Source organism: Osmerus mordax, chromosome 8 (genome assembly GCF_038355195.1).
Source record: "Osmerus mordax isolate fOsmMor3 chromosome 8, fOsmMor3.pri, whole genome shotgun sequence".
Taxonomy (NCBI): Eukaryota; Metazoa; Chordata; class Actinopteri; order Osmeriformes; family Osmeridae; genus Osmerus; species Osmerus mordax.
Genome location: NC_090057.1, coordinates 16,999,379 through 17,017,670, shown reverse-complemented (window position 1 = coordinate 17,017,670; position 18,292 = coordinate 16,999,379). Strand labels below are relative to the sequence as shown.

Here is an 18,292-nt window from a genome sequence, read left to right as displayed (position 1 = left end):
TTTGTATCCGTGGATTCCTTGCATAGAGAGAACCAAATTCAGCTAAACTTGGCACGGATCTAAGTATTGATCAACATCAAGGCCGTTGTTGCACTCCCTCCACATTCCAGCAGTGTCGTAAATTGCACAGTCCAGCGCATCATGAGACGGATGCAAACATTACTGTGACTGACTTTGCTTGAACAATCAATGTAAATCCACTCAGAACATGATCCTTTCGTCCAAGTTCCATTCCAGAACTTGGAACAGTCCTCAATGGTGGTAGGACAGTGAACACAGCCACACCTTTCCACCAGATTCCTGCTCAGAAAGGAACATCTGCATCTTCATCATGGATAGTGAGACCACTCCTTAGAAACACATTTCTCAAAAACAAACTATAGAAATGATATCTGAAAGTATAGTCTTAATTGTTGGACTGGGAACAACCTGGCTTTATATCTCGAGGAGCACATACGCACCACTGGGTTCCAAAGCCAATTGAATGGTCGACACCTGTAACAATCAATTATGCTAAAGCTACGACACGTGGAACGTGTCTCTTGGTCAAAGACATTTCCCGCAGAGTTCTGAAATCTTCTACATGACAAAACGTTACATAGAGAATTAAGTTGTTCATTTGTATCCGTGGATTCCTTGCATAGAGAGAACCAAATTCAGCTAAACTTGGCACGGATATAAGTATTGATCAACATCAAGGCCGTTGTTGCACTCCCTCCACATCCCAGCAGTGTCGTCAATTGCACAGTCCAGCGCATCATGAGACAGATGTAAACATTACTGTGACTGACTTTGCTTGAACAATCAATGTAAATCCACTCAGAACATGATCCTTTCGTCCAAGTTCCATTCAAGAACTTGGAACAGTCATCAATGGTGGTAGAACAGTGAACACAGCCACACCTTTCCACCAGATTCCTGCTCAGAAAGGAACATCTTCATCATGGATAGTGAGACCACGCCTTAGAAACACATTTCACAAAAACGAACTATAGAAATGATCCCTGAAAGTATAGTCTTGGTTGTTAGACTGGGAACAACCTGGCTTTATATCATGAGGAGCACATACGCACCACTGGGTTCCAAAGCCAATTGAATGGTCGACACCTGTAACAATCAATTATGCTAAAGCTGCGACACGTGGAACGTGTCTCTTGGTCAGACATTTCACGCAGAGTTCTGAAATCTTCCACATGACAAAACGTTGCATAGAGAACTAAATTGTTCATTTGTATCCGTGGATTCCTTGCATAGAGAGAACCAAATTCAGCTAAACTTGGCACGGATCTAAGTATTAATCAACATCAAGGCCGTTGTTGCAATCCCTCCACATCCCAGCAGTGTCGCAAATCGCACAGTCCAGCGCATCATGAGACAGATGCAAACATTACTGTGACTGACTTTGCTTGAACAATCAATGTAAATCCACTCAGAACATGATCCTCTCGTCCAAGTTCCATTCAAGAACTTGGAACAGTCATCAATGGTGGTAGGACAGTGAACACAGCCACACCTTTCCACCAGATTCCTGCTCAGAAAGGAACATCTGCATCTTCATCATGGATAGTGAGACCACTCCTTAGAAACACATTTCTCAAAAACAAACTATAGAAATGATCCCTGAAAGTATAGTCTTGGTTGTTGGACTGGGAACAACCTGGCTTTATATCTCGAGGAGCACATACGCACCACTGGGTTCCAAAGCCAATTGAATGGTCGACACCTGTAACAATCAATTATGCTAAAGCTACGACACGTGGAACGTGTCTCTTGGTCAAAGACATTTCCCGCAGAGTTCTGAAATCTTCCACATGACAAAACGTTGCATAGAGAACTAAATTGTTCATTTGTATCCGTGGATTCCTTGCATAGAGAGAACCAAATTCAGCTAAACTTGGCACGGATCTAAGTATTAATCAACATCAAGGCCGTTGTTGCACTCCCTCCACATCCCAGCAGTGTCGCAAATCGCACAGTCCAGCGCATCATGAGACAGATGCAAACATTACTGTGACTGACTTTGCTTGAACAATCAATGTAAATCCACTCAGAACATGATCCTTTCGTCCAAGTTCCATTCAAGAACTTGGAACAGTCCTCAATGGTGGTAGGACAGTGAACACAGCCACACCTTTCCACCAGATTCCTGCTCAGAAAGGAACATCTGCATCTTCATCATGGATAGTAAGACCACGCCTTAAAAACACATTTTACAAAAACAAACTATAGAAATTATCCCTGAAAGTATAGTCTTGGTTGTTGGACTGGGAACAACCTGGCTTTATATATTGAGGAGCACATACGCACCACTGGGTTCCAAAGCCAATTGAACGGTCGGCATCTGTAACAATCAATTATGCTAAAGCCGCGACACGTGGAATGTGTCTCTTGGTCAAAGACATTTCAGGCAGAGTTCTGAAATCTTCCACATGACAAAATTTTGCATAGAGAACTAAATTGTTCATTTGTATCCGTGGATTCCTTGCATAGAGAGAACCAAATTCAGCTAAACTTGGCACGGATCTAAGTATTTATCAACATCAAGGCCGTTGTTGCACTCCCTCCACATCCCAGCAGTGTCGTAAATAGCACAGTCCAGCGCATCATGAGACAGATGCAAACATTACTGTGACTGACTTTGCTTGAACAATCAATGTAAATCCACTCAGAACATGATCCTTTCGTCCAAGTTCCATTCAAGAATAGTCATCAATAGTGGTAGGACAGTGAACACAGCCACACCTTTCCACCAGATTCCTGCTCAGAAAGGAACATCTGCATCTTCATCATGGATAGTGAGACCACTCCTTAGAAACACATTTCTCAAAAACAAACTATAGAAATGATCCCTGAAAGTATAGTCTTGGTTGTTGGACTGGGAACAACCTGGCTTTATATCTCGAGGAGCACATACGCACCACTGGGTTCCAAAGCCAATTGAATGGTCGACACCTGTAACAATCAATTATGCTAAAGCTACGACACGTGGAACGTGTCTCTTGGTCAAAGACATTTCCCGCAGAGTTCTGAAATCTTCCACATGACAAAACGTTGCATAGAGAACTAAATTGTTCATTTGTATCCGTGGATTCCTTGCATAGAGAGAACCAAATTCAGCTAAACTTGGCACGGATCTAAGTATTAATCAACATCAAGGCCGTTGTTGCAATCCCTCCACATCCCAGCAGTGTCGCAAATCGCACAGTCCAGCGCATCATGAGACAGATGCAAACATTACTGTGACTGTCTTTGCTTGAACAATCAATGTAAATCCACTCAGAACATGATCCTTTCGTCCAAGTTCCATTCAAGAACTTGGAACAGTCCTCAATGGTGGTAGGACAGTGAACACAGCCACACCTTTCCACCAGATTCCTGCTCAGAAAGGAACATCTGCATCTTCATCATGGATAGTGAGACCACTCCTTAGAAACACATTTCTCAAAAACAAACTATAGAAATAATCCCTGAAAGTATAGTGTTGGTTGTTGGACTGGGAACAACCTGGCTTTATATCTTGAGGAGCACATACGCACCACCTGGTTCCAAAGCCAATTGAATGGTCGACACCTGTAACAATCAATTATGCTAAAGCTGCGACACGTGGAACGTGTCTCTTGGTCAGACATTTCACGCAGAGTTCTGAAATCTTCCACATGACAAAACGTTGCATAGAGAACTAAGTTGTTCATTTGTATCCGTGGATTCCTTGCATAGAGAGAACCATATTCAGCTAAGCTTGGCACGTATCTAAGTATTGATCAACATCAAGGCCGTTGTTGCACTCCCTCCACATCCCAGCAGTGTCGCAAAACGCACAGTCCAGCGCATCATGAGACAGATGCAAACATTACTGTGACTGACTTTGCTTGAACAATCAATGTAAATCCACTCAGAACATGATCCTTTCGTCCAAGTTCCATTCAAGAACTTGGAACAGTCATCAATGGTGGTAGGACAGTGAACACAGCCACACCTTTCCACCAGATTCCTGCTCAGAAAGGAACATCTGCATCTTCATCATGGATAGTGAGACCACGCCTTAGAAACACATTTTACAAAAACAAACTATAGAAATGATCCCTGAAAGTATAGTCTTGGTTGTTGGACTGGGAACAACCTGGCTTTATATCTTGAGGAGCACATACGCACCACTGGGTTCCAAAGCCAATTGAACGGTCGACATCTGTAACAATCAATTATGCTAAAGCTACGACACGTGGAACGTGTCTCTTGGTCAAAGACATTTCACGCAGAGTTCTGAAATCTTCCACATGACAAAACGTTACATAGAGAACTAAGTTGTTCATTTGTATCCGTGGATTCCTTGCATAGAGAGAACCAAATTCAGCTAAACTTGGCACGGATATAAGTATTGAACAAAATCAAGGCCGTTGTTGCACTCCTTCCACATCCCAGCAGTGTCGTCAATTGCACAGTCCAGCGCATCATGAGACAGATGCAAACATTACTGTGACTGACTTTGCTTGAACAATCAATGTAAATACACTCAGAACATGATCCTTTCGTCCAAATTCCATTCAAGAACTTGGAACAGTCATCAATGGTGGTAGGACAGTGAACACAGCCACACCTTTCCACCAGATTCCTGCTCAGAAAGGAACATCTGCATCTTCATCATGGATAGTGAGACCACGCCTTAAAAACACATTTTACAAAAACAAACTATAGAAATTATCCCTGAAAGTATAGTCTTGGTTGTTAGACTGGGAACAACCTGGCTTTATATCTTGAGGAGCACATACGCACCACTGGGTTCCAAAGCCAATTGAACGGTCGGCATCTGTAACAATCAATTATGCTAAAGCCGCGACACGTGGAATGTGTCTCTTGGTCAAAGACATTTCAGGCAGAGTTCTGAAATCTTCCACATGACAAAATTTTGCATAGAGAACTAAATTGTTCATTTGTATCCGTGGATTCCTTGCATAGAGAGAACCAAATTCAGCTAAACTTGGCACGGATATAAGTATTGAACAAAATCAAGGCCGTTGTTGCACTCCTTCCACATCCCAGCAGTGTCGTCAATTGCACAGTCCAGCGCATCATGAGACAGATGCAAACATTACTGTGACTGACTTTGCTTGAACAATCAATGTAAATACACTCAGAACATGATCCTTTCGTCCAAATTCCATTCAAGAACTTGGAACAGTCATCAATGGTGGTATGACAGTGAACACAGCCACAACTTTCCACCAGATTCCTGCTCAGAAAGGAACATCTGCATCTTCATCATGGATAGTGAGACCACGCCTTAAAAACACATTTTACAAAAACAAACTATAGAAATTATCCCTGAAAGTATAGTCTTGGTTGTTGGACTGGGAACAACCTGGCTTTATATCTTGAGGAGCACATACGCACCACTGGGTTCCAAAGCCAATTGAACGGTCGACATCTGTAACAATCAATTATGCTAAAGCTACGACACGTGGAACGTGTCTCTTGGTCAAAGACATTTCACGCAGAGTTCTGAAATCTTCCACATGACAAAACGTTACATAGAGAACTAAGTTGTTCATTTGTATCCGTGGATTCCTTGCATAGAGAGAACCAAATTCAGCTAAACTTGGCACGGATATAAGTATTGAACAAAATCAAGGCCGTTGTTGCACTCCTTCCACATCCCAGCAGTGTCGTCAATTGCACAGTCCAGCGCATCATGAGACAGATGCAAACATTACTGTGACTGACTTTGCTTGAACAATCAATGTAAATACACTCAGAACATGATCCTTTCGTCCAAATTCCATTCAAGAACTTGGAACAGTCATCAATGGTGGTAGGACAGTGAACACAGCCACACCTTTCCACCAGATTCCTGCTCAGAAAGGAACATCTGCATCTTCATCATGGATAGTGAGACCACGCCTTAAAAATACATTTTACAAAAACAAACTATAGAAATTATCCCTGAAAGTATAGTCTTGGTTGTTAGACTGGGAACAACCTGGCTTTATATCTTGAGGAGCACATACGCACCACTGGGTTCCAAAGCCAAATGAACGGTCGGCATCTGTAACAATCAATTATGCTAAAGCCGCGACACGTGGAATGTGTCTCTTGGTCAAAGACATTTCAGGCAGAGTTCTGAAATCTTCCACATGACAAAATTTTGCATAGAGAACTAAATTGTTCATTTGTATCCGTGGATTCCTTGCATAGAGAGAACCAAATTCAGCTAAACTTGGCACGGATCTAAGTATTGATCAACATCAAGGCCGTTGTTGCACTCCCTCCACATCCCAGCAGTGTCGTAAATAGCACAGTCCAGCGCATCATGAGACAGATGCAAACATTACTGTGACTGACTTTGCTTGAACAATCAATGTAAATCCACTCAGAACATGATCCTTTCGTCCAAGTTCCATTCAAGAACTTGGAACAGTCATCAATGGTGGTAGGACAGTGAACACAGCCACACCTTTCCACCAGATTCCTGCTCAGAAAGGAACATCTGCATCTTCATCATGGATAGTGAGACCACGCCTTAGAAACACATTTTACAAAAACAAACTATAGAAATGATCCCTGAAAGTATAGTCTTGGTTGTTGGACTGGGAACAACCTGGCTTTATATCTTGAGGAGCACATACGCACCACTGGGTTCCAAAGCCAATTGAACGGTCGACATCTGTAACAATCAATTATGCTAAAGCTACGACACGTGGAACGTGTCTCTTGGTCAAAGACATTTCACGCAGAGTTCTGAAATCTTCCACATGACAAAACGTTACATAGAGAACTAAGTTGTTCATTTGTATCCGTGGATTCCTTGCATAGAGAGAACCAAATTCAGCTAAACTTGGCACGGATATAAGTATTGAACAAAATCAAGGCCGTTGTTGCACTCCTTCCACATCCCAGCAGTGTCGTCAATTGCACAGTCCAGCGCATCATGAGACAGATGCAAACATTACTGTGACTGACTTTGCTTGAACAATCAATGTAAATACACTCAGAACATGATCCTTTCGTCCAAATTCCATTCAAGAACTTGGAACAGTCATCAATGGTGGTAGGACAGTGAACACAGCCACACCTTTCCACCAGATTCCTGCTCAGAAAGGAACATCTGCATCTTCATCATGGATAGTGAGACCACGCCTTAGAAACACATTTTACAAAAACAAACTATAGAAATGATCCCTGAAAGTATAGTCTTGGTTGTTGGACTGGGAACAACCTGGCTTTATATCTTGAGGAGCACATACGCACCACTGGGTTCCAAAGCCAATTGAACGGTCGACATCTGTAACAATCAATTATGCTAAAGCTACGACACGTGGAACGTGTCTCTTGGTCAAAGACATTTCACGCAGAGTTCTGAAATCTTCCACATGACAAAACGTTACATAGAGAACTAAGTTGTTCATTTGTATCCGTGGATTCCTTGCATAGAGAGAACCAAATTCAGCTAAACTTGGCACGGATATAAGTATTGAACAAAATCAAGGCCGTTGTTGCACTCCTTCCACATCCCAGCAGTGTCGTCAATTGCACAGTCCAGCGCATCATGAGACAGATGCAAACATTACTGTGACTGACTTTGCTTGAACAATCAATGTAAATACACTCAGAACATGATCCTTTCGTCCAAATTCCATTCAAGAACTTGGAACAGTCATCAATGGTGGTAGGACAGTGAACACAGCCACACCTTTCCACCAGATTCCTGCTCAGAAAGGAACATCTGCATCTTCATCATGGATAGTGAGACCACGCCTTAGAAACACATTTTACAAAAACAAACTATAGAAATGATCCCTGAAAGTATAGTCTTGGTTGTTGGACTGGGAACAACCTGGCTTTATATCTTGAGGAGCACATACGCACCACTGGGTTCCAAAGCCAATTGAACGGTCGACATCTGTAACAATCAATTATGCTAAAGCTACGACACGTGGAACGTGTCTCTTGGTCAAAGACATTTCACGCAGAGTTCTGAAATCTTCCACATGACAAAACGTTACATAGAGAACTAAGTTGTTCATTTGTATCCGTGGATTCCTTGCATAGAGAGAACCAAATTCAGCTAAACTTGGCACGGATATAAGTATTGAACAAAATCAAGGCCGTTGTTGCACTCCTTCCACATCCCAGCAGTGTCGTCAATTGCACAGTCCAGCGCATCATGAGACAGATGCAAACATTACTGTGACTGACTTTGCTTGAACAATCAATGTAAATACACTCAGAACATGATCCTTTCGTCCAAATTCCATTCAAGAACTTGGAACAGTCATCAATGGTGGTAGGACAGTGAACACAGCCACAACTTTCCACCAGATTCCTGCTCAGAAAGGAACATCTGCATCTTCATCATGGATAGTGAGACCACGCCTTAAAAACACATTTTACAAAAACAAACTATAGAAATTATCCCTGAAAGTATAGTCTTGGTTGTTGGACTGGGAACAACCTGGCTTTATATCTTGAGGAGCACATACGCACCACTGGGTTCCAAAGCCAATTGAACGGTCGGCATCTGTAACAATCAATTATGCTAAAGCCGCGACACGTGGAATGTGTCTCTTGGTCAAAGACATTTCAGGCAGAGTTCTGAAATCTTCCACATGACAAAATTTTGCATAGAGAACTAAATTGTTCATTTGTATCCGTGGATTCCTTGCATAGAGAGAACCAAATTCAGCTAAACTTGGCACGGATCTAAGTATTGATCAACATCAAGGCCGTTGTTGCACTCCCTCCACATCCCAGCAGTGTCGTAAATAGCACAGTCCAGCGCATCATGAGACAGATGCAAACATTACTGTGACTGACTTTGCTTGAACAATCAATGTAAATCCACTCAGAACATGATCCTTTCGTCCAAGTTCCATTCAAGAATAGTCATCAATAGTGGTAGGACAGTGAACACAGCCACACCTTTCCACCAGATTCCTGCTCAGAAAGGAACATCTGCATCTTCATCATGGATAGTGAGACCACTCCTTAGAAACACATTTCTCAAAAACAAACTATAGAAATAATCCCTGAAAGTATAGTGTTGGTTGTTGGACTGGGAACAACCTGGCTTTATATCTTGAGGAGCACATACGCACCACCTGGTTCCGAAGCCAATTGAATGGTCGACACCTGTAACAATCAATTATGCTAAAGCTGCGACACGTGGAACGTGTCTCTTGGTCAGACATTTCACGCAGAGTTCTGAAATCTTCCACATGACAAAACGTTGCATAGAGAACTAAGTTGTTCATTTGTATCCGTGGATTCCTTGCATAGAGGGAACCATATTCAGCTAAACTTGGCACGGATCTAAGTATTGATCAACATCAAGGCCGTTGTTGCACTCCCTCCACATCCCAGCAGTGTCGTCAATTGCACAGTCCAGCGCATCATGAGACAGATGCAAACATTACTGTGACTGACTTTGCTTGAACAATCAATGTAAATCCACTCAGAACATGATCCTTTCGTCCAAATTCCATTCAAGAACTTGGAACAGTCATCAATGGTGGTAGGACAGTGAACACAGCCACACCTTTCCACCAGATTCCTTCTCAGAAAGGAACATCTGCATCTTCATCATGGATAGTGAGACCACGCCTTAGAAACACATTTTACAAACACAAACTATAGAAATGATCCCTGAAAGTATAGTCTTGGTTGTTGGACTGGGAACAACCTGGCATTATATCTTGAGGAGCACATACGCACCACTGGGTTCCAAAGCCAATTGAATGGTCGACACCTGTAACAATCAATTATGCTAAAGCCGCGACACGTGGAATGTGTCTCTTGGTCAAAGACATTTCAGGCAGAGTTCTGAAATCTTCCACATGACAAAATTTTGCATAGAGAACTAAATTGTTCATTTGTATCCGTGGATTCCTTGCATAGAGAGAACCAAATTCAGCTAAACTTGGCACGGATCTAAGTATTGATCAACATCAAGGCCGTTGTTGCACTCCCTCCACATCCCAGCAGTGTCGTAAATAGCACAGTCCAGCGCATCATGAGACAGATGCAAACATTACTGTGACTGACTTTGCTTGAACAATCAATGTAAATCCACTCAGAACATGATCCTTTCGTCCAAGTTCCATTCAAGAACTTGGAACAGTCATCAATGGTGGTAGGACAGTGAACACAGCCACACCTTTCCAGCAGATTCCTGCTCAGAAAGGAACATCTGCATCTTCATCATGGATAGTGAGACTACTCCTTAGAAACACATTTCTCAAAAACAAACTATAGAAATGATCCCTGAAAGTATAGTCTTGGTTGTTGGACTGGGAACAACCTGGCTTTATATCTCGAGGAGCGCATACGCACCACTGGGTTCCAAAGCCAATTGAATGGTCGACACCTGTAACAATCAATTATGCTAAAGCTGCGACACGTGGAACGTGTCTCTTGGTCAGACATTTCACGCAGAGTTCTGAAATCTTCCACATGACAAAACGTTGCATAGAGAACTAAGTTGTTCATTTGTATCCGTGGATTCCTTGCATAGAGGGAACCATATTCAGCTAAACTTGGCTCGGATCTAAGTATTGATCAACATCAAGGCCGTTGTTGCACTCCCTCCACATCCCAGCAGTGTCGCAAAACACACAGTCCAGCGCATCATGAGACAGATGCAAACATTACTGTGACTGACTTTGCTTGAACAATCAATGCAAATCCACTCAGAATAGGACAGTGAACACAGCCACAACTTTCCACCAGATTCCTGCTCAGTAAGGAACATTTGCATCTTCATCATGGATAGTGAGACCACTTCTTAGAAACAAATTTCTCAAAAACAAACTATAGAAATGATCCCTGAAAGTATAATCTTGGTTGTTGGACTGGGAACAACCTGGCTTTATATCTTGAGGAGCACATACGCACCACTGGGTTCCAAAGCCAATTGAACGGTCGACATCTGTAACAATCAATTATGCTAAAGCCGCGACACGTGGAATGTGTCTCTTGGTCAGACATTTCGCGCAGAGTTCTGAAATCTTCCACATGACAAAACGTTGCATAGAGAACTAAGTTGTTCATTTGTATCCGTGGATTCCTTGCATAGAGGGAACCATATTCAGCTAAACTTGGCACGGATCTAAGTATTGATCAACATCAAGGCCGTTGTTGCACTCCCTCCACATCCCAGCAGTGTCGCAAAACACACAGTCCAGCGCATCATGAGACAGATGCAAACATTACTGTGACTGCCTTTGCTTGAACAATCAATGCAAATCCACTCAGAATAGGACAGTGAACACAGCCACAACTTTCCACCAGATTCCTGCTCAGTAAGGAACATTTGCTTCTTCATCATGGATAGTGAGACCACTCCTTAGAAACAAATTTCTCAAAAACAAACTATAGAAATGATCCCTGAAAGTATAATCTTGGTTGTTGGACTGGGAACAACCTGGCTTTATATCTTGAGGAGCACATACGCACCACTGGGTTCCAAAGCCAATTGAACGGTCGACATCTGTAACAATCAATTATGCTAAAGCCGCGACACGTGGAATGTGTCTCTTGGTCAGACATTTTGCGCAGAGTTCTGAAATCTTCCACATGACAAAACATTGCATAGAGAACTAAGTTGTTCATTTGTATCCGTGGATTCCTTGCATAGAGGGAACCATATTCAGCTAAACTTGGCACGGATCTAAGTATTGATCAACATCAAGGCCGTTGTTGCACTCCCTCCACATCCCAGCAGTGTCGCAAAACACACAGTCCAGCGCATCATGAGACAGATGCAAACATTACTGTGACTGACTTTGCTTGAACAATCAATGCAAATCCACTCAGAATAGGACAGTGAACACAGCCACAACTTTCCACCAGATTCCTGCTCAGTAAGGAACATTTGCATCTTCATCATGGATAGTGAGACCACTCCTTAGAAACAAATTTCTCAAAAACAAACTATAGAAATGATCCCTGAAAGTATAATCTTGGTTGTTGGACTGGGAACAACCTGGCTTTATATCTTGAGGAGCACATACGCACCACTGGGTTCCAAAGCCAATTGAATGGTCGACACCTGTAACAATCAATTATGCTAAAGCTGCGACACGTGGAATGTGTGTCTTGGTCAGACATTTCGCGCAGAGTTCTGAAATCTTCCACATGACAAAACATTGCATAGAGAACTAAATTGGTCATTTGTATCCGTGGATTCCTTGCATAGAGAGAACCAAATTCAGCTAAACTTGGCACGGATCTAAGTATTGATCAACATCAAGGCCGTTGTTGCACTCCCTCCACATTCCAGCAGTGTCGTAAATTGCACAGTCCAGCGCATCATGAGACGGATGCAAACATTACTGTGACTGACTTTGCTTGAACAATCAATGTAAATCCACTCAGAACATGATCCTTTCGTCCAAGTTCCATTCAAGAACTTGGAACAGTCATCAATGGTGGTAGGACAGTGAACACAGCCACACCTTTCCACCAGATTCCTGCTCAGAAAGGAACATCAGCATCTTCATCATCGATAGTGAGACCACGCCTTAGAAACACATTTTACAAAAACAAACTATAGAAATGATCCCTGAAAGTATAGTCTTAGTTGTTGGACTGGGAACAACCTGGCTTTATATCTCGAGGAGCGCATACGCACCACTGGGTTCCAAAGCCAATTGAATGGTCGACACCTGTAACAATCAATTATGCTAAAGCTGCGACACGTGGAATGTGTCTCTTGGTCAGACATTTCGCGCAGAGTTCTGAAATCTTCCACATGACAAAACATTGCATAGAGAACTAAATTGGTCATTTGTATCCGTGGATTCCTTGCATAGAGAGAACCAAATTCAGCTAAACTTGGCACGGATCTAAGTATTGATCAACATCAAGGCCGTTGTTGCACTCCCTCCACGTCCCAGCAGTGTCGTAAATTGCACAGTCCAGCGCATCATGAGACAGATGCAAACATTACTGTGACTGACTTTGCTTGAACAATCAATGTAAATCCACTCAGAACATGATCCTTTCATCCAAGAACTTGGAACAGTCATCAATGGTGGTAGGACAGTGAACACAGCCACACCTTTCCACCAGATTCCTGCTCAGAAAGAAACATCTGCATCTTCATCATGGATAGAGAGACCACTCCTTACAAATACATTTCTCATAAACAAACTATAGAAATGATCCCTGAAAGTATAGTCTTGGTTGTTGGACTGGGAACAACCTGGCTTTATATCTTGAGGAGCACATACGCACCACTGGGTTCCAAAGCCAATTGAATGGTCGACACCTGTAACAATCAATTATGCTAAAGCTGCGACACGTGGAACGTGTCTCTTGGTCAGACATTTCATGAAGAGTTCTGATATCTTACACATGACAAAACGTTGCATAGAGAACTAAGTTGTTCATTTGTATCCGTGGATTCCTTGCATAGAGAGAACCAAATTCAGCTAAACTTGGCACGGATCTAAGTATTGATCAACATCAAGGCCGTTGTTGCACTCCCTCCACATCCCTGCAGTGTTGCAAATCGCACAGTCCAGCGCATCATGAGACAGATGCAAACATTACTGTGACTGACTTTGCTTGAACAATCAATGTAAATCCACTCAGAACATGATCCTTTCATCCAAGAACTTGAAACAGTCATCAATGGTGGTAGGACAGTGAACACAGCCACACCTTTTCACCAGATTCCTGCTCAGAAAGGAACATCTGCATCTTCATCATCGATTGTGAGACCACTCCTTGGAAACACATTTCTCAAAAACAAACTATAGAAATGATCCCTGAAAGTATAGTCTTGGTTGATGGACTGGGAACAACCTGGATTTATATCTTGAGGAGCACATACGCACCACCTGGTTCCAAAGCCAATTGAATGGTCGACACCTGTAACAATCAATTATGCTAAAGCTGCGACACGTAGAACGTGTCTCTTGGTCAGACATTTCACGCAGAGTTCTGAAATCTTCCACATGACAAAACGTTGCATAGAGAACTAAGTTGTTCATTTGTATCCGTGGATTCCTTGCATAGAGAGAACCAAATTCAGCTAAACTTGGCACGGATCTAAGGATTGATCAACATCAAGGCCGTTGTTGCAATCCCTCCACATCCCAGCAGTGTCGCAAATTTCACAGTCCATTGCATAATGGGTCAGAAGCAAACATTACTGTGACTGACTTTGCTTGAACAATCAATGTACATCCACTCAGAACATGATCCTTTCGTCCAAGTTCCATTCAAGAACTTGGAACAGGCATCAATGGTGGTAGGACAGTGAACACAGCCACACCTTTCCACCAGATTCCTGCTCAGAAAGGAACATCTGCATCTTCATCATGAATTGTGAGACCACTCCTTGGAAACACATTTCTCAAAAACAAACTATAGAAATGATCCCTGAAAGTATAGTCTTGGTTGATTGTCTGGGAACAACCTGGCTTTATATCTCGAGGAGCGCATACGCACCACTGGGTTCCAAAGCCAATTGAATGGTCGACACCTGTAACAATCAATTATGCTAAAGCTGCGACACGTGGAATGTGTCTCTTGGTCAGACATTTCACGCAGAGTTCTGAAATCTTCCACATGACAAAACATTGCATAGAGAACTAAGTTGTTCATTTGTATCCGTGGATTCCTTGCATAGAGAGAACCAAATTCAGCTAAACTTGGCACGGATCTAAGTATTGATCAACATCAAGGCCGTTGTTCCAATCCCTCCACATCCCAGCAGTGTCGCAAATCGCACAGTCCAGCGCATCATGAGACAGATGCAAACATTACTGTGACTGACTTTGCTTGAACAATCAATGTAAATCCACTCAGAACATGATCCTTTCGTCCAATTTCCATTCAAGAACTTGGAACAGTCATCAATGGTGGTAGGACAGTGAACACAGCCACACCTTTCCACCAGATTCTTGCTCAGCAAGGAATATCTGCGTCTTCATCATGGATAGTGAGACCACTCCTTAGAAACACTTTTCTCAAAAACAAACTATAGAAATGATCTCTGAGAGTATAGTCTTGGTTGTTGGACTGGGAACAACCTGGCTTTATATCTTGAGGAGCACATACGCACCACTGGGTTCCAAAGCCAATTGAACGGTGGACATCTGTAACAATCAATTATGCTAAAGCTGCGACACGTGGAACGTGTCTCTTGGTCAAAGACATTTCAGGCAGAGTTCTGAAATCTTCCACATGACAAAACGTTGCATAGAGAACTAAGTTGTTCATTTGTATCCGTGGATTCCTTGCATAGAGAGAACCAAATTCAGCTAAACTTGGCACGGATCTAAGTATTGATCAACATCAAGGTCGTTGTTGCACTCCCTCCACATTCCAGCAGTGTCGCATATCGCACAGTCCAGCGCATCATGAGACAGATGCAAACATTACTGTGACTGACTATGCTTGAACAATCAATGTAAATCCACTCAGAACATGATCCTTTCGTCCAAGTTCCATTCAAGAATGAACACTCATCAATGGTGGTAGGACAGTGAACACAGCCACACCTTTCCACCAGATTCCTGCTCAGAAACGAACATCTGCATCTTCATCATGGATAGTGAGACCACTCCTTAGAAACACATGTCTCAAAAACAAACTATAGAAATGATTCCTGAAAGTATTATTGGTTGTTGAACTGGGAACAACCTGGCTTTATATCTCGAGGAGCGCATACACACCACTGGGTTCCAAAGCCAATTGAATGGTTGACACCTGTAACAATCAATTATGCTAAAGCTGCGACACGTGGAACGTGTCTCTTGGTCAAAGACATTTCACGCAGAGTTCTGAAATCTTCCACATGACAAAACGTTGCATAGAGAACTAAGTTGTTCATTTGTATCCGTGGATTCCTTGCATAGAGAGCCAAATTCAGCTAAACTTGGCACGGATCTAAGTATTGATCAACATCAAGGTCGTTGTTGCACTCCCTCCACATTCCAGCAGTGTCGCATATCGCACAGTCCAGCGCATCATGAGACAGATGCAAACATTACTGTGACTGACTTTGCTTGAACAATCAATGCAAATCCACTCAGAATAGGACAGTGAACACAGCCACACCTTTCCACCAGATTCCTGCTCAGTAAGGAACATTTGCATCTTCATCATGGATAGTGAGACCACTCCTTAGAAACAAATTTCTCAAAAACAAACTATAGAAATGATCCCTGAAAGTATAGTCTTAGTTGTTGGACTGGGAACAACCTGGCTTTATATCTCGAGGAGCGCATACGCACCACTGGGTTCCAAAGCCAATTGAATGGTCGACACCTGTAACAATCAATTATGCTAAAGCTGCGACACGTGGAATGTGTGTCTTGGTCAGACATTTCGCGCAGAGTTCTGAAATCTTCCACATGACAAAACATTGCATAGAGAACTAAATTGGTCATTTGTATCCGTGGATTCCTTGCATAGAGAGAACCAAATTCAGCTAAACTTGGCACGGATCTAAGTATTGATCAACATCAAGGCCGTTGTTGCACTCCCTCCACATTCCAGCAGTGTCGCATATCGCACAGTCCAGCGCATCATGAGACGGATGCAAACATTACTGTGACTGACTTTGATTGAACAATCAATGTAAATCCACTCAGAACATGATCCTTTCGTCCAAGTTCCATTCAAGAACTTGGAACAGTCATCAATGGTGGTAGGACAGTGAACACATCCACACCTTTCCACCAGATTCCTGCTCAGAAAGGAACATCAGCATCTTCATCATCGATAGTGAGACCACGCCTTAGAAACACATTTTACAAAAACAAACTAGAAATGATCCCTGAAAGTATAGTCTTAGTTGTTGGACTGGGAACAACCTGGCTTTATATCTCGAGGAGCGCATACGCACCACTGGGTTCCAAAGCCAATTGAATGGTCGACACCTGTAACAATCAATTATGCTAAAGCTGCGACACGTGGAATGTGTCTCTTGGTCAGACATTTCGCGCAGAGTTCTGAAATCTTCCACATGACAAAACATTGCATAGAGAACTAAATTGGTCATTTGTATCCGTGGATTCCTTGCATAGAGAGAACCAAATTCAGCTAAACTTGGCACGGATCTAAGTATTGATCAACATCAAGGCCGTTGTTGCACTCCCTCCACGTCCCAGCAGTGTCGTAAATTGCACAGTCCAGCGCATCATGAGACAGATGCAAACATTACTGTGACTGACTTTGCTTGAACAATCAATGTAAATCCACTCAGAACATGATCCTTTCATCCAAGAACTTGGAACAGTCATCAATGGTGGTAGGACAGTGAACACAGCCACACCTTTCCACCAGATTCCTGCTCAGAAAGAAACATCTGCATCTTCATCATGGATAGAGAGACCACTCCTCACAAATACATTTCTCATAAACAAACTATAGAAATGATCCCTGAAAGTATAGTCTTGGTTGTTGGACTGGGAACAACCTGGCTTTATATCTTGAGGAGCACATACGCACCACTGGGTTCCAAAGCCAATTGAATGGTCGACACCTGTAACAATCAATTATGCTAAAGCTGCGACACGTGGAACGTGTCTCTTGGTCAGACATTTCATGAAGAGTTCTGATATCTTACACATGACAAAACGTTGCATAGAGAACTAAGTTGTTCATTTGTATCCGTGGATTCCTTGCATAGAGAGAACCAAATTCAGCTAAACTTGGCACGGATCTAAGTATTGATCAACATCAAGGCCGTTGTTGCACTCCCTCCACATCCCTGCAGTGTTGCAAATCGCACAGTCCAGCGCATCATGAGACAGATGCAAACATTACTGTGACTGACTTTGCTTGAACAATCAATGTAAATCCACTCAGAACATGATCCTTTCATCCAAGAACTTGGAACAGTCATCAACGGTGGTAGGACAGTGAACACAGCCACACCTTTCCACCAGATTCCTGCTCAGAAAGAAACATCTGCATCTTCATCATGGATAGAGAGACCACTCCTTACAAATACATTTCTCAAAAACAAACTATAGAAATGATCCCTGAAAGTATAGTCTTGGTTGATGGACTGGGAACAACCTGGCTTTATATCTTGAGGAGCACATACGCACCACTGGGTTCCAAAGCCAATTGAATGGTCGACACCTGTAACAATCAATTATGCTAAAGCTGCGACACGTGGAACGTGTCTCTTGGTCAGACATTTCACGCAGAGTTCTGAAATCTTCCACATGACAAAACGTTGCATAGAGAACTAAGTTGTTCATTTGTATCCGTGGATTCCTTGCATAGAGAGAACCAAATTCAGCTAAACTTGGCACGGATCTAAGGATTGATCAAC

General features: G+C 42.6%; 20 non-coding genes and 10 pseudogenes across 20 annotated transcripts; all 30 read right to left on the bottom strand.

Annotated features, from left to right (window-relative positions):
- Positions 1-196: 196 nt before the first annotated feature.
- Positions 197-408, bottom strand: LOC136948391 (small nucleolar RNA U3). The gene has a single exon (XR_010877258.1). It is a non-coding gene; the product is annotated as a small nucleolar RNA U3 (small nucleolar RNA).
- A 406-nt stretch (positions 409-814) lies between these two features.
- On the bottom strand, positions 815-1,020 carry LOC136948352 (small nucleolar RNA U3). Its single transcript, XR_010877223.1, has one exon. It is a non-coding gene; the product is annotated as a small nucleolar RNA U3 (small nucleolar RNA).
- Positions 1,021-1,424: 404 nt separating this feature from the next.
- On the bottom strand, positions 1,425-1,636 carry LOC136948229 (small nucleolar RNA U3). Its single transcript, XR_010877106.1, has one exon. It is a non-coding gene; the product is annotated as a small nucleolar RNA U3 (small nucleolar RNA).
- A 406-nt stretch (positions 1,637-2,042) lies between these two features.
- LOC136948332 (small nucleolar RNA U3) lies at positions 2,043-2,254 on the bottom strand. The gene has a single exon (XR_010877204.1). It is a non-coding gene; the product is annotated as a small nucleolar RNA U3 (small nucleolar RNA).
- A 406-nt stretch (positions 2,255-2,660) lies between these two features.
- LOC136948491 (small nucleolar RNA U3) lies at positions 2,661-2,865 on the bottom strand (annotated as a pseudogene).
- A 406-nt stretch (positions 2,866-3,271) lies between these two features.
- On the bottom strand, positions 3,272-3,483 carry LOC136948395 (small nucleolar RNA U3). The gene has a single exon (XR_010877262.1). It is a non-coding gene; the product is annotated as a small nucleolar RNA U3 (small nucleolar RNA).
- Positions 3,484-3,887: 404 nt separating this feature from the next.
- Positions 3,888-4,099, bottom strand: LOC136948175 (small nucleolar RNA U3). Its single transcript, XR_010877056.1, has one exon. It is a non-coding gene; the product is annotated as a small nucleolar RNA U3 (small nucleolar RNA).
- Positions 4,100-4,505: 406 nt separating this feature from the next.
- Positions 4,506-4,717, bottom strand: LOC136948441 (small nucleolar RNA U3). Its single transcript, XR_010877301.1, has one exon. It is a non-coding gene; the product is annotated as a small nucleolar RNA U3 (small nucleolar RNA).
- Positions 4,718-5,123: 406 nt separating this feature from the next.
- LOC136948464 (small nucleolar RNA U3) lies at positions 5,124-5,335 on the bottom strand. Its single transcript, XR_010877320.1, has one exon. It is a non-coding gene; the product is annotated as a small nucleolar RNA U3 (small nucleolar RNA).
- Positions 5,336-5,741: 406 nt separating this feature from the next.
- LOC136948460 (small nucleolar RNA U3) lies at positions 5,742-5,953 on the bottom strand. Its single transcript, XR_010877316.1, has one exon. It is a non-coding gene; the product is annotated as a small nucleolar RNA U3 (small nucleolar RNA).
- A 406-nt stretch (positions 5,954-6,359) lies between these two features.
- On the bottom strand, positions 6,360-6,571 carry LOC136948173 (small nucleolar RNA U3). The gene has a single exon (XR_010877054.1). It is a non-coding gene; the product is annotated as a small nucleolar RNA U3 (small nucleolar RNA).
- Positions 6,572-6,977: 406 nt separating this feature from the next.
- LOC136948337 (small nucleolar RNA U3) lies at positions 6,978-7,189 on the bottom strand. The gene has a single exon (XR_010877208.1). It is a non-coding gene; the product is annotated as a small nucleolar RNA U3 (small nucleolar RNA).
- Positions 7,190-7,595: 406 nt separating this feature from the next.
- LOC136948336 (small nucleolar RNA U3) lies at positions 7,596-7,807 on the bottom strand. Its single transcript, XR_010877207.1, has one exon. It is a non-coding gene; the product is annotated as a small nucleolar RNA U3 (small nucleolar RNA).
- A 406-nt stretch (positions 7,808-8,213) lies between these two features.
- Positions 8,214-8,425, bottom strand: LOC136948456 (small nucleolar RNA U3). Its single transcript, XR_010877312.1, has one exon. It is a non-coding gene; the product is annotated as a small nucleolar RNA U3 (small nucleolar RNA).
- A 406-nt stretch (positions 8,426-8,831) lies between these two features.
- Positions 8,832-9,036, bottom strand: LOC136948530 (small nucleolar RNA U3; annotated as a pseudogene).
- A 404-nt stretch (positions 9,037-9,440) lies between these two features.
- On the bottom strand, positions 9,441-9,652 carry LOC136948322 (small nucleolar RNA U3). Its single transcript, XR_010877194.1, has one exon. It is a non-coding gene; the product is annotated as a small nucleolar RNA U3 (small nucleolar RNA).
- A 406-nt stretch (positions 9,653-10,058) lies between these two features.
- LOC136948290 (small nucleolar RNA U3) lies at positions 10,059-10,270 on the bottom strand. The gene has a single exon (XR_010877164.1). It is a non-coding gene; the product is annotated as a small nucleolar RNA U3 (small nucleolar RNA).
- Positions 10,271-10,674: 404 nt separating this feature from the next.
- Positions 10,675-10,831, bottom strand: LOC136948559 (small nucleolar RNA U3; annotated as a pseudogene).
- A 404-nt stretch (positions 10,832-11,235) lies between these two features.
- LOC136948562 (small nucleolar RNA U3) lies at positions 11,236-11,392 on the bottom strand (annotated as a pseudogene).
- A 404-nt stretch (positions 11,393-11,796) lies between these two features.
- Positions 11,797-11,953, bottom strand: LOC136948561 (small nucleolar RNA U3; annotated as a pseudogene).
- Positions 11,954-12,357: 404 nt separating this feature from the next.
- LOC136948317 (small nucleolar RNA U3) lies at positions 12,358-12,569 on the bottom strand. Its single transcript, XR_010877189.1, has one exon. It is a non-coding gene; the product is annotated as a small nucleolar RNA U3 (small nucleolar RNA).
- A 404-nt stretch (positions 12,570-12,973) lies between these two features.
- Positions 12,974-13,174, bottom strand: LOC136948415 (small nucleolar RNA U3; annotated as a pseudogene).
- Positions 13,175-13,578: 404 nt separating this feature from the next.
- Positions 13,579-13,779, bottom strand: LOC136948446 (small nucleolar RNA U3; annotated as a pseudogene).
- A 404-nt stretch (positions 13,780-14,183) lies between these two features.
- On the bottom strand, positions 14,184-14,395 carry LOC136948341 (small nucleolar RNA U3). The gene has a single exon (XR_010877212.1). It is a non-coding gene; the product is annotated as a small nucleolar RNA U3 (small nucleolar RNA).
- Positions 14,396-14,799: 404 nt separating this feature from the next.
- LOC136948486 (small nucleolar RNA U3) lies at positions 14,800-15,011 on the bottom strand. The gene has a single exon (XR_010877333.1). It is a non-coding gene; the product is annotated as a small nucleolar RNA U3 (small nucleolar RNA).
- Positions 15,012-15,417: 406 nt separating this feature from the next.
- Positions 15,418-15,626, bottom strand: LOC136948525 (small nucleolar RNA U3). The gene has a single exon (XR_010877344.1). It is a non-coding gene; the product is annotated as a small nucleolar RNA U3 (small nucleolar RNA).
- A 402-nt stretch (positions 15,627-16,028) lies between these two features.
- LOC136948558 (small nucleolar RNA U3) lies at positions 16,029-16,185 on the bottom strand (annotated as a pseudogene).
- A 404-nt stretch (positions 16,186-16,589) lies between these two features.
- On the bottom strand, positions 16,590-16,799 carry LOC136948465 (small nucleolar RNA U3). The gene has a single exon (XR_010877321.1). It is a non-coding gene; the product is annotated as a small nucleolar RNA U3 (small nucleolar RNA).
- A 404-nt stretch (positions 16,800-17,203) lies between these two features.
- On the bottom strand, positions 17,204-17,404 carry LOC136948438 (small nucleolar RNA U3; annotated as a pseudogene).
- Positions 17,405-17,808: 404 nt separating this feature from the next.
- On the bottom strand, positions 17,809-18,009 carry LOC136948383 (small nucleolar RNA U3; annotated as a pseudogene).
- Between the last annotated feature and the right edge of the window lie 283 nt (positions 18,010-18,292).